The sequence below is a fragment of the Myotis brandtii genome, unplaced genomic scaffold, assembly GCF_000412655.1.
Source record: "Myotis brandtii unplaced genomic scaffold, ASM41265v1 scaffold468, whole genome shotgun sequence".
Taxonomy (NCBI): domain Eukaryota; kingdom Metazoa; phylum Chordata; class Mammalia; order Chiroptera; family Vespertilionidae; genus Myotis; species Myotis brandtii.
Window position 1 is genome coordinate 754,785 of NW_005367874.1, and position 11,709 is coordinate 766,493.

The 11,709-nt window shown below is 39.8% G+C and overlaps 1 pseudogene; it reads right to left on the reverse strand.

Annotated features, from left to right (window-relative positions):
• Positions 1-10,090: 10,090 nt before the first annotated feature.
• Positions 10,091-10,625, reverse strand: LOC102242283 (annotated as a pseudogene).
• Between the last annotated feature and the right edge of the window lie 1,084 nt (positions 10,626-11,709).

An 11,709-nucleotide genomic window follows, 5' to 3' on the forward strand; every position in this document is an offset into this window, starting at 1 on the left:
CGGAAGATGTCCAGTCTAATTAGCATATTACCCTTTTATTAGTATAGATGTACCCCCACTTAAAGCAAAACTGTATCCCCATCTTTTAATATATTTTTATTGATTTCAGAGAGAGGAAGGGAGAAAGAAATAGAAACATCAATGAGCATTGATTGGCTGGCTCCTGCATGCCCCAAACTGAGGGTGGATCAAGCCATCTTACTTTTCTAACTTGTGAAAAGTTAGAAAATCAAGTTAGAAAAAAAGGCACCTCACCAAGGAAGGACACACAATCTGGTCATGTGTCCTGACCCGGAACAAACCGTGACCTCCTGGTTCATAGGTCAACACTCAACCATTGAGCCACGCTGGCCGGGTTGTATCCCCATGGGTAACATCAATTGCAGAGAGGCAAACAATAGCCTTTATTTTAAAAGATTATATGGACAACCTACTAGAGCATCATCTGACATACAAAGAAATACAAGAGATGGTCCCTGCCTTCAAAGTACTTTACAGTTTTAAGTACCAGAATTTCAAAAAGTATTGTTAAAAAATAACATAGAGTTTTCACAAAGAAAAATAAAATACTGGTATTTTGTGTCATACATAGAGGCACCTCACCAAGGAAGAACACACCAGAACAGCTGTAAGACCTCTAAGGATGTAGCTACACCCCCAAATGAATAATTGTTTGAGTCTCATTATGGTCAACAAATAGAACATTGTAGTTAGATTTGGACTTAGGTAAGAGAAGAAGTAGGCCCTACATTTTGGAGGCCAATAATGTAATCTAAATGGGCGATAAGCAGAATGCAAAAATGATTAACTCCTCTTTTGTTTTTATATTTTAATCGAAATAATGATCATTTATTAGAAAAAATTAAGGCTAATTGAAGCTCAAGGAGGCTGAGGAGACAATAAGAATTTAGCTACTTTCCATGAATTCCAGGCTCATGGAACTATAATAACTTGTAGATATTACAGAATTGTGGAGCCTATGGATAGTTTTATGTGCTCATGGATAGTTTGAGAGGATCAGAAGCTTGAGATCAGACTCATGTTGTTCCAATATTTTTAAAAATAAAGTGTAAAAGACCATTTCTAGAAACTATAGACTGAGGTGGCCTGGGATGGTAAACCAAAAATTCGATATGGGAGTCAGTTATTTGTTCCCTCAAAATATTGCAGTTTCACACTAGCATTCTAGGTGCTGAGGGAAAATATAAAGATGAAAAATAGGCCATAGATTTTGCCTCTAAGAAACTGGAAGTTTAATAGGGAGTTAAGGAAGTAAACCCAAAGCAAGCAAATCAATAAGAAATGAATTCTAAATATTTTTGTCTTGCTTTCTTCTTTTCTTAAAAAATATTTTTATTGATTTCAAAGAGGAAGGGAGAGGGAGAGAGAGATAGAAACATTAATGATGAGAGAGAATCATTGATCGGCTGCTTCCTGCACACCCTCTACTGGGAATCGAGCCTACTACCCGGGCATGTACCCTGACTGGGAATCAAACCATGATCTTCTGGTTCATAGGTTGATGCTCAACCACTGAGCCACACCGGATAGGTTTGCTTTCTTCTTTACGGAGAAGATGCAGTGCTTTGAAATTTCTCTCTGCCAAGTCTTTCATTTACTATTTATTCAATATTTTATTGTAAAATGTTTGTTCTATGTGCAAGGAACTGTGCTACGTGGTACAGAAAGTAACAAAGAAGAATCAGAAGTAGATTTTGCCTTCAAGGAGCTTACAGTGAGAGGGAGTTGTATTAAATTTTTTAAATGTAAGTGTCTTAGCTTGTCGGGGCTGATATAACAAAAATACCACAGACCGAGTGACTTAAACAACAAACAATTATTTCTCACTGTTTTGGAAGCTGGGGAGTCCATGATGAAGGCACCCGCTGATTCCATGTCAGGTGGAGGACCAGCTTCCTGGTTCACAGCCCGTGCCTTTGGGCTGTGTTCTCACAAGGTGGAAGCTATTGATAGAGGTCCTTGGTGTCTCTTTTATAAAAGCACTAATCCCTTTCCTGATGGCTCCATCTCCTTATCTAGTCACATCCCAGAGACCCCATCTCCTAATACCACCACATTGTGAGTTAGAATTTCAACATGAATTTGGGGTGGGTGGGAACGATGCAATCAGTCTATTGCTGTTAGTGATGACGATCAGCTTGCATTCGTTCATTTAAAACAAGCTGTACAGTTGCACATCTATGCACTTGAAAAAGGAGGGTCAAAGAAGGATCGCTTACCCTTTGAGACAACGTGGAGGGACCTGGAGAGTATTATGGTAAGTAAAATAAGCCAGCCAGAGAAAGACAAATATCACATGATCTCACTTATATGTGGAATCTAATTAACAAAGTAAACTGATGAATAAAATAGAACCGGAGGCATGGAAACATGGAACAGACTATGGAATCTCAGAGGGAAGGGGAACAGGAGCCAGGTGGAGGGAGATTAAACAAAGAATTTATATGCATCACCCATGGACACAGACAATAGGATGGTGAAGGTCTGGGGCAGGATGGGAACTGGGTGGAGGGGGCTATGGGGAAAAAAACTGGGGACATCTGTAATATTCTCAACAATAAAGATTATAAAAAAGAAAAGGGGGGGTCATGCAGCCCACGAGGGCAAAGGAAAATAAACTGAGAAGAATAGCCAGTTGTTTCACAGGTAGCCTGCCCCTGGGGTTGTTGTGTTTGGCTGAGACAGTGGTAAATGCTAAACAAATCTCATTTACCTTCCTTTTCATTTCCCATCATCCTTTGAAGTTAGGTTGGGGACAGGTACTGAACATGGATGTAAGCAGAGTAATGTAAACCACTTCAAGTCCTGGCCCTTTAAAAGAAGAACAATTAATCAGTAACTACTAACGCTACACATATGCCTGCCCCATGACCTAGTAACTCCTAGAAATATGCTCAAGAGAAACAAAAGCATATGCCTACAAAAAGACAAACAAAAGAATGATCAGACCTGCCCATGTGGCTCAGTGATTGAACATCAACCCATGAACAAAGCAACAGGTTGCTGGTTTGATTCTCAGTTAAGGCACATGCCAGAATTTTGGGCTCCATCCCCAATAGGGGGAATGCAGGAGGCAGCCAATCAATGCTTCTCTCTCATTGATGTTTCTACCTCTCTATCCCTCTCCCTTCCTCTCTCTCTGAAAATCAATCAAAACATATATTTTTTAAAAAAGAATGATCAGAATAGGTTTAGTCCTAATAGATCAAAATTTACATTAACCCAAATGTCCTGGAATGAAAAAAATTGTGCTGTGTTCATACAGTAGAGTATTACATAGCTATAAAAAAGAATGAATTACAATTATACACACTAACATGCACAAACTCTTGAGTGAGAGAAGCCAGACATAAAGAAAATATTAATGTACTAGAGGCCCAGTGCAAGAAATTTGTGCACGGGTAGGGTCCCTAGGCCTGGCTGGTGATCAGGGCCGATTGGGGCCTTCTGGCTGCCGGCCAGGGCCTTCCTTCATTCCGTGCTGCCCCCTGGTGGTCAGTGCACATCATAGTGAGTGGTTGAACTCCCAGTCGGTCGAACTCCCGAGGGGACAATTTGCATATTAGCCTTTTATTATATAGGATGCTTTCATTAATGTAAATGTGAGAAAAGGCAAAATGAAGCTATGGTGATAGGAGTTAGGATAAAGGCTATCTATGTTCACAGGTATATTCACTGGGAAGGGGCACAGAGAACCTCCTGGCATGATAGAAAACTCTTTTCTGGATAGTTGTCTCAGAAGTGAAGGTAAATGCAAAACATTCATAAAGCTGTACACTTAAATTTCTTGTATGTTACTATGTGTAACAACTAAAAATTATGCATAAAATAATCAAATAAGGGGGGGAAAGCAACCACTGAAGGCCCAATAAAGATAGTATAGCTCAGTGGTTGGCAAACTCATTAGTCAACAGAGCCAAATACCAACAGTACAACGATTGAAATTTTTTTTGAAAGCCAAATTTTTTAAACTTAAACTATATAGGTAGGTACATTGTTATTAACTTAATTAGGGTACTCCTAAGGCTTAGGAAGAGCCACACTCAAGGGGCCAAAGACCCGCATGTGGCTCACGAGCCACAGTTTGCCGACCACGGCTTTAGCCTAACCAATGGTGCAGCTTTAAGCCCCAGCTATTTGGCCATGTAAGCAGTAAAAGTAAAATGTGTTTTGTCTTGTCAATGACTGGCTTTTAGCTCCATTAAAACTACAGAAAATAGAGAGCCAAGATGCAATGTAGGTAAACACAGTACTCACCACCTCCCACAACCACATCAAAATTGCAACTAAAATACAGAACAACCATCATTCTGAAGCTCCTGCAATCTGGCTGAATGGAAATCCTACCGCTAGAGAAAAAATCACATTGAGATTGGTAGGAGGGGTGGAGGCGCTGAACAGGCTGGTCCGACAGCCATGTGTGGTGTTTTTTTTTTTAAATAAGGAGGAATATCTCAGCTGTGTGTGTGTGGGGAGGGAGGAGGGGGGTCCAAGCCCCACACCATACCTTCATCCCAGGGTTGCAGAGCTAGGAAGAGAACTTTGGGCTATAAAAATCAGCGGGGATTTTGGCTGAGTGACATGGAGGCTGCTGAAGACCCAGGCAGTTCCTATTAAAGGGCCTGCACACAGACTTACTCCAATGCACTCCCTCTGAGCTCCAGCACTGGGGTAGTGGCTTGAGGGGATCCAGGGATATATGGAAAGGAACTGGATTATTTGGCATCGGGGCAAGAACTCAGAGGCAGTTTTCTCTCAGACAGGGGTGCTCACAGGGTTCAGTGTTCCTATGCTGAGACTTCTCCCATCACAGAGCTGACTGGCAGCCATATCTGAGTTTCCATCCACCTGGCTCACACTATTCATCCACCCTGGTGATTCCCTGAGATCCTGCCCATCTAATTTGCAGCCCCACCAAGTTGATTGCAGTGGCTTTTCCATATGAATGGTCTATCCTGGCTCAGGCTTCAGACTTTACTAATCCCTGATTAGCCAATGGGAAGGGTAGCGGTCGTACGCTAATTACCATGTTTCTCTTTTATTAGTGTAGATGCTTTCATTAATGTAAATGTGAGAAAAAGGCAAAATGAAGCTATGGTGATAGGAGTCAGGATAAAGGCTATCTATGTTCACAGGTATATTCACTGGGAAGGGGCACAGAGAACCTCCTGGCATGATAGAAAACTCTTTTCTGGATAGTTGTCTCAGAAGTGAAGGTAAATGCAAAACATTCATAAAGCTGTACACTTAAATTTCTTGTATGTTACTATGTGTAACAACTAAAAATTATGCATAAAATAATCAAATAAGGGGGGGAAAGCAACCACTGAAGGCCCAATAAAGATAGTATAGCTCAGTGGTTGGCAAACTCATTAGTCAACAGAGCCAAATACCAACAGTACAACGATTGAAATTTTTTTTGAAAGCCAAATTTTTTAAACTTAAACTATATAGGTAGGTACATTGTTATTAACTTAATTAGGGTACTCCTAAGGCTTAGGAAGAGCCACACTCAAGGGGCCAAAGAGCCGCATGTGGCTCGTGAGCTGCAGTTTGCTGACCACTGGTATAGCTTAACTTTCTTGGCTAATAACCACAAACTGCCAAGGTCAGAAACCAGGTTTTGTCAGCACACCAAGGGAGGCTCTGTCACAAAACAAGGCTAAGCAACACAAAACAAGCTTATAAATGAATGTATAAATCAAAATTCCCATTTATTAAATGACAGGGAGAGTAAAAAGAAGCCCTCTCATACAAACTAGGGTGTTGATGTTGCTATGATCAAGCCCTTTCTCTTCCTCGAGACAGGCCTGCATGGGAAATCAAGCCAGAATCAAAGTTGGTTTGGAGCACGTGTTCTCAGTAAAAGGACATTTGTTAGATGGATCACATGCTTAGTGACATCCTTCCAACAGAGCTCCCTTGTGTATCCACGTCATTGTAAAGATGGTTTTATCAGTGCAAGGTCCTTGCACTGCAGTTTCCACTCCCCTAAGCATATGCCTGAATTGCCTCGGCGGCTGTCCCTTTTTGTACTTCCATTCCTATCAACTTTTCTTTTAGGCATGTTATTGACGCAGTCTAACTTTTTAGACAGACGTGACTGGCTTTTGAGGCATTACTTTTAGATATTTGTTTCTAACTATTCTATGTGGATTTTGTATTTTTCATCTCAAGAAATAATCATAAATCTTTTACTTTCAAATTCTGTGGTGGGAGCAGTAGGAGTTTGAAGTGGGGGAGGCTGGTGTCCTTCTCCATATTCTCCAAGTGCTGATAACATCATCAAACTAATACAGACGCTGGGAATTCTAAGGACAGTGTGCCTGGATGTTTTGTAAGGTTATTTGAGAGCACTTTGTAGACTTCTTGAAGGCTTGGAGGACAGTGAGAAAATTCTTATCAGAGGATGGAGAAAAAGGCACCCTTGTTATGTAGTGGAGAAAAATTTGGCAACACTTTTGCCTGCTGAATTGTGGAAAATAAAAAATATCTCTGACACACTGGTGCATTTGGTGAAGGAAAGTTCCAGGCAGAATGTTAAAAGTATCAGTCGATTTTTAAAAATTATGTGTGATAGGTAGAGATAAGAATAAAGAATTATTTAATTTTTAAGAATTTAGAGGCAATATAAAAAACCTAGTAAAAAATAAAACTGTTTTTCATTCCCAGTTTCTCCAGATGCTAAAAAAAAAATAATAATAATAATGATAAAAAAATCTGAAAGTAAAGATTGCCTTAAGGCAAAGATTCAATCCAGGGTGCAGCTGTAAGACTCTTCTTTAAGACTGTAGAGATGTTTAAGACTATTCTCCTTAGGCTCTGTCAGCTTGATAAGAGGGCTTCTAAATATTTCAAGGGCATTTTCCAACAGTTTGCTGACTCTCAGCTTGAGATGGTAATAATAATAATTAAAAAATCTGAAAGTAAAGATTGCTTTAAGGCAAAGATTCAATCCAGGGTGCAGCTGTAAGACTCTTCTTTAAGACTGTAGAGATGTTTAAGACTATTCTCCTTAGGCTCTGTCAGCTTGATAAGAGGGCTTCTAAATATTTCAAGGGCATTTTCCAACAGTTTGCTGACTCTCAGCTTGAGATGGAAAATGTCTTCCTCAAAGAGATTTGTGAGTATGGTCTTTTAAAAATAGAGTGGTTATAATTTGATATATAGGAATCCCCCCAACTTTTAAAGAGCATTATATTGGCAGAAGCACTACCTGCTTGGACCAAAAGAGTATAAGAATCTCACAATACAAAAACTTTCAATGCTTATATGGCAAAAATTTACATTTACATCTTAAAATGGAATATAATATTTAAAATAAAATAACGTGAAGAAAAATGTAAAGTTACGTTGCAACCAAAATTAGCAGCAAAATCAGAATTATATGCAGCTATTTTGGAAAGCTTGCCTAGTATCAACAAAGAGAATGTGTATCTGAATGCTGCTGGAATCGAGGTGCCCCTGTGGCTTTGTCATTGTGCTCATGCCCGATACACATTTTGTCAATGACTGCATGTAAAACTGAATACTTTGGTGTTGTTAAGTCCTCTGCATGAGATTCTTTTCCATTGATATCTTCAAACCAGAATCTTTCAAGGGCAACAATTTTCAGCTTGGCAGATCTTCAAAACCTTTGAATTCAGCCACAAATTGCCAAATTAGTTTCCTTCATTTGCTGTGTATCTTCTTTGAAGAAACTCTTTGCTGCACCTTGTTGATGAACTCTGAAGCTTTTTTTTTCTTATTTTTTTTAATGAAAAGAAACAACATTGAAGTCCCAAGAGAGTATCTAGTCAAGCTACTGGTCATAGGCACATCGGCGGCCTAAAAGTATAAATGGCCCATGCAGACACAGTCTGTAACATCACCATTAAATGTGGTGGCAACTTGATGAGGAACCTTTCTTTCAAAAAAAAAAAACAGCCTGCCCTAACTGGTTTGGCTCAGTGGATAGAGCGTCAGCCTACGGACCGAAGAATCCCAGGTTCGATTCCGGTCAAGGGCATGTACCTTGGTTGCGGCGGGCACATCAGTAAGGGGGGTGTGCAGGAGGCAGCTGATTGATGTTTCTCTCTCATCGATGTTTCTAACTTTCTATCCCTCTCCCCTCCTCTCTGTAAAAAAATCAATAAAATATATTTTTTAAAAAACAGCCTGATAAGTCTTATATATAATACCATATAAAGCAATATACAAATGTAAACTACTGGTTTACAAACTGCCCCATTTTGCAATTTTTTTTTTCCCCCAATCTAAAAGCACAGATAATCTTCCCTGAGACCTGTATCAATGCCTTCCCATTCTGGAGTCTCTACAGCAGCGACAGCAAAGATACGGAGTACCCTTCCAATTCCTTTGAATCTGAAAGTTGGTCTGAAATGGTCTCTTTGCCATCCAACTCATTAGCACTGTCATCTAACACCTGTGGCAACAATAACTGTGTCCTTCCCTTCTCAAATATCTTTAAGCTTCAAGTCTCCATTTAACAGTTAATTAAAATAAATTGCCTGCTTTTAATTGTATATACAAATTTTCCTTAGTTTTTGGTATTTTCTGTGCCACATGGTAAACATTATAATGTTTATTATCATGCACACAAACCACATGAGCTATTGCATTCAAAAGCAACTGATAGCAACCACATTAATTGTTTGGTGATGAAAATGCTATTCTTTAAGTTTTATACATCCTAACATGATAGTTTGTTATGTATATTTGGCATTTTACTTTATTTTAAACATGTTAGCAATTTTGGGGTTGATGTGTAACACATTTTATCTTTTTCCTTTTAAAAACAGGCTCCCATTTGGAAATTTCTTGCAGAACATCAGATTTTCACAGATGGATTATTGAAATTAGGTAGGATAATTGCTCTTCCTGTAATTTCGGAGGACAAATTCATGCTGTATTTCTGATTCATATCTTCATTGGAGAATTTTAAAAAATCATTGTAATTATCTGCTCCTATCCTACCATTGTGTATTAGGTGTGTTACAGGGCGGGGGGAGGATAACTTGAGTATGAGAGCTGTATTAGGTCTTGAGGAAGCTGCTGGAATAACTGCACAGGACTTTAGGTTGTCCCCTTGGAAAGGGGAAGGTATATTTATCTGTGGGAAGCAGGATGTGCTCTGATATCTGGGTAGCCAGAGGCATAGAACTGTGTAGGGCAATGCTGGCTGCCCCCAGTATCTGTTCTTATTTTGCTCAGTAATGAAATCTGAAAAGTTAGCTGGCAGTAGTCCAACCAATAAACAAAGACTACATTTCCCAGCCTCTCTTGCAACCAAGTGTGGCCATGTGACTAAACTTGGGCCAATGGGATGTAAAGAGAAGTACTTTGCATACATCTTTTGGGAAGTTTTCTTAAAGAGAAGTATGTCCTCTTTTGCTGGTTTTCCTGCCTAGCATGTGGATGTCATGGCTCGAGGTGAAGCAGCCCTCTTATAAGTCAGGGTGGAAATCACAGGTAACAGCAAAGCAACATGTCTGGAGAAGTCTGGGATCCCTGATGGTTATGGAGCCACTGTCTTAGCCTAAGTCAGTTTATATTTACCTGAGTGAGAAATTTGTATGTCTTCACCACTGTTATTTTGGGCTTTTCATCTAATGACTCTTCCTCTTTCATTTCCTTTAAACGACTATCTTGTATTATCTTATTGACTTTCTGCTATCTTATATTATTATTGCACCTAGCTTATATTATCTTGTTTAGATTTCTTGTTTATAGTCCATCTTCCCTCTCTAGAATGCTAGCGGTAGGGAACTCAATTAGCTTACCCTTTGCAGTATTCTAAACCATTCACCTTGACAACCATATTCATTGTAATGCTTGCTGCAAGAGAGGGATATAACCAGTTGTTTTGGTTAAAATATGATAGAAAAGCATTTCTTGAGTTTTACGTTAAAGTAACAGTATTACTGTTAACAGTTTAACGGCAATCACTGATAGGCTGCTTAGATTAATATTTCCTTCATTCATTGTTTTAGAAGGGACTATTGGGAAGGGGGAAAAAAAACCCCCAAACCTAATACTATTCCAATGACTGAGCTGAAGAAGTGGGAGTTTCTTAACATTCAGATGGCATTTGACTGTCATTTAATAAAGGATTTTTCTTAAGCAAGGATACTACATGGCCTCCCCATTTCTTTCCAAGTGATGAACATCCTTAATATCATCCAAGCCAATCATTTTTAATACCGGTAAGTTTTTTTAAATGGCATATTTAGAGCTAGCATAAATCACCATGCTTTTCAAAGGTGTACTTTCAGAAGCCCAGAATATAAACACTAGATCTTCTTTCTTAGACTTTAGTTTTGTGTGTCCCATCTTACAAAGCAAATCGACAGTCATTCAGAAGCAGCAACTTCACAAAAGATGTGTAGGGGTTCTCTACAGTGTTATCCACCAAGATCTATTCTACGTTCTCTGCGATTATTTGTCTTTTGTCACTGCTTAAAGAGAAGAGAACTGCTTTCTTTCTTGTTTTGATGTCCTCTTATGTAGAAGATATTCTCACTTTCATATTGTGGATCCTGAGAAAAAAGATACCTACTGAGAAGGACTTGCCTGGGCTCAATTGAAACAAACAAACAAACAAACAAACAAACAAACAGAGCCTACAGCCATTTCTACACAGGGGCCTCTCACGCAAACCACACTTCAGGGAGAATCCTACATTGCACTAAGGTGCCTGCCTTCTGCACTAGCTGGCTGCCTGCACTGTGTTCCTGTTATCTGAGCCAGCTCTTATAAGGAAGTTCCTGGAGTAGCATGCCAGCCAACAGGACTGAGGCTTTCCCTGTCTAACTGGACCTGTGCAGCTATATATGATCATCCTCACCAATCACTCAAAGAGTCTCCATTCTGACTGATTAATAAAACTTAAAGGATTTGGAGTCCTCGTTTGCATGCGGACAAACTAATCAGGTACTTCTGTCTACATAAGTCAGCTCCTCTCTGGCACCTTTCCTATTTGTGGAAGACTGAAGACTGTGTTCCCTGGCCCCAGCTGACCAGCACAGGGCAGAGCAGTGCAGACCAGAGCAGGGTGGAACTGCCTAGCAGGAAAGGGGCCTGGTCCCAGGGCCCCCAGTAGCAGTGCTGTTCCATGGCTACTGCTGCTTCATAATTGAGCTGTAACACTATTGAGCTGTTTCACAGCTGTGCTGTATCACAGTTGAGCTGTTTGCACTCAATAAAGTTTCCTTCTTCACCAAACACTAAACTGGGAATTCCTGTTGGTGTTGAATTGACACCGACAACCATCAGTTGACAATATCATTAAAAACTTTAGTGACTTCATCATTCATTGCAACTCCATAAGCCATAGCACAGTGCCTATGGCTGTAGTGGCAGCTCTGGCTCTGTGGCACTGGAAGGAGGAGAAGGAGGGGTGGGTGGAAAACTTGTCTCTCCTGTTCACATGTGAACCTACGGTTCCTGTAAAATAGAATGTGCTCAGTAAATATTTGTAGAATGATTGAAGGAAGACTATGTTAAAATAGGGTTCGTAATGTTAACGTAAAAACCACTGAAACCTGTAAAGAATTTTTGTGAGTTTATTTGAGCCAAACTGTCCACATATGCCGGGAAGCAGAACCTCAACGAATTGAGATAATGCTCCGGAGAATGGTGGGGTTACAATTGTATTTATACATTGCAATCAAAGGAGGGACATAGGTG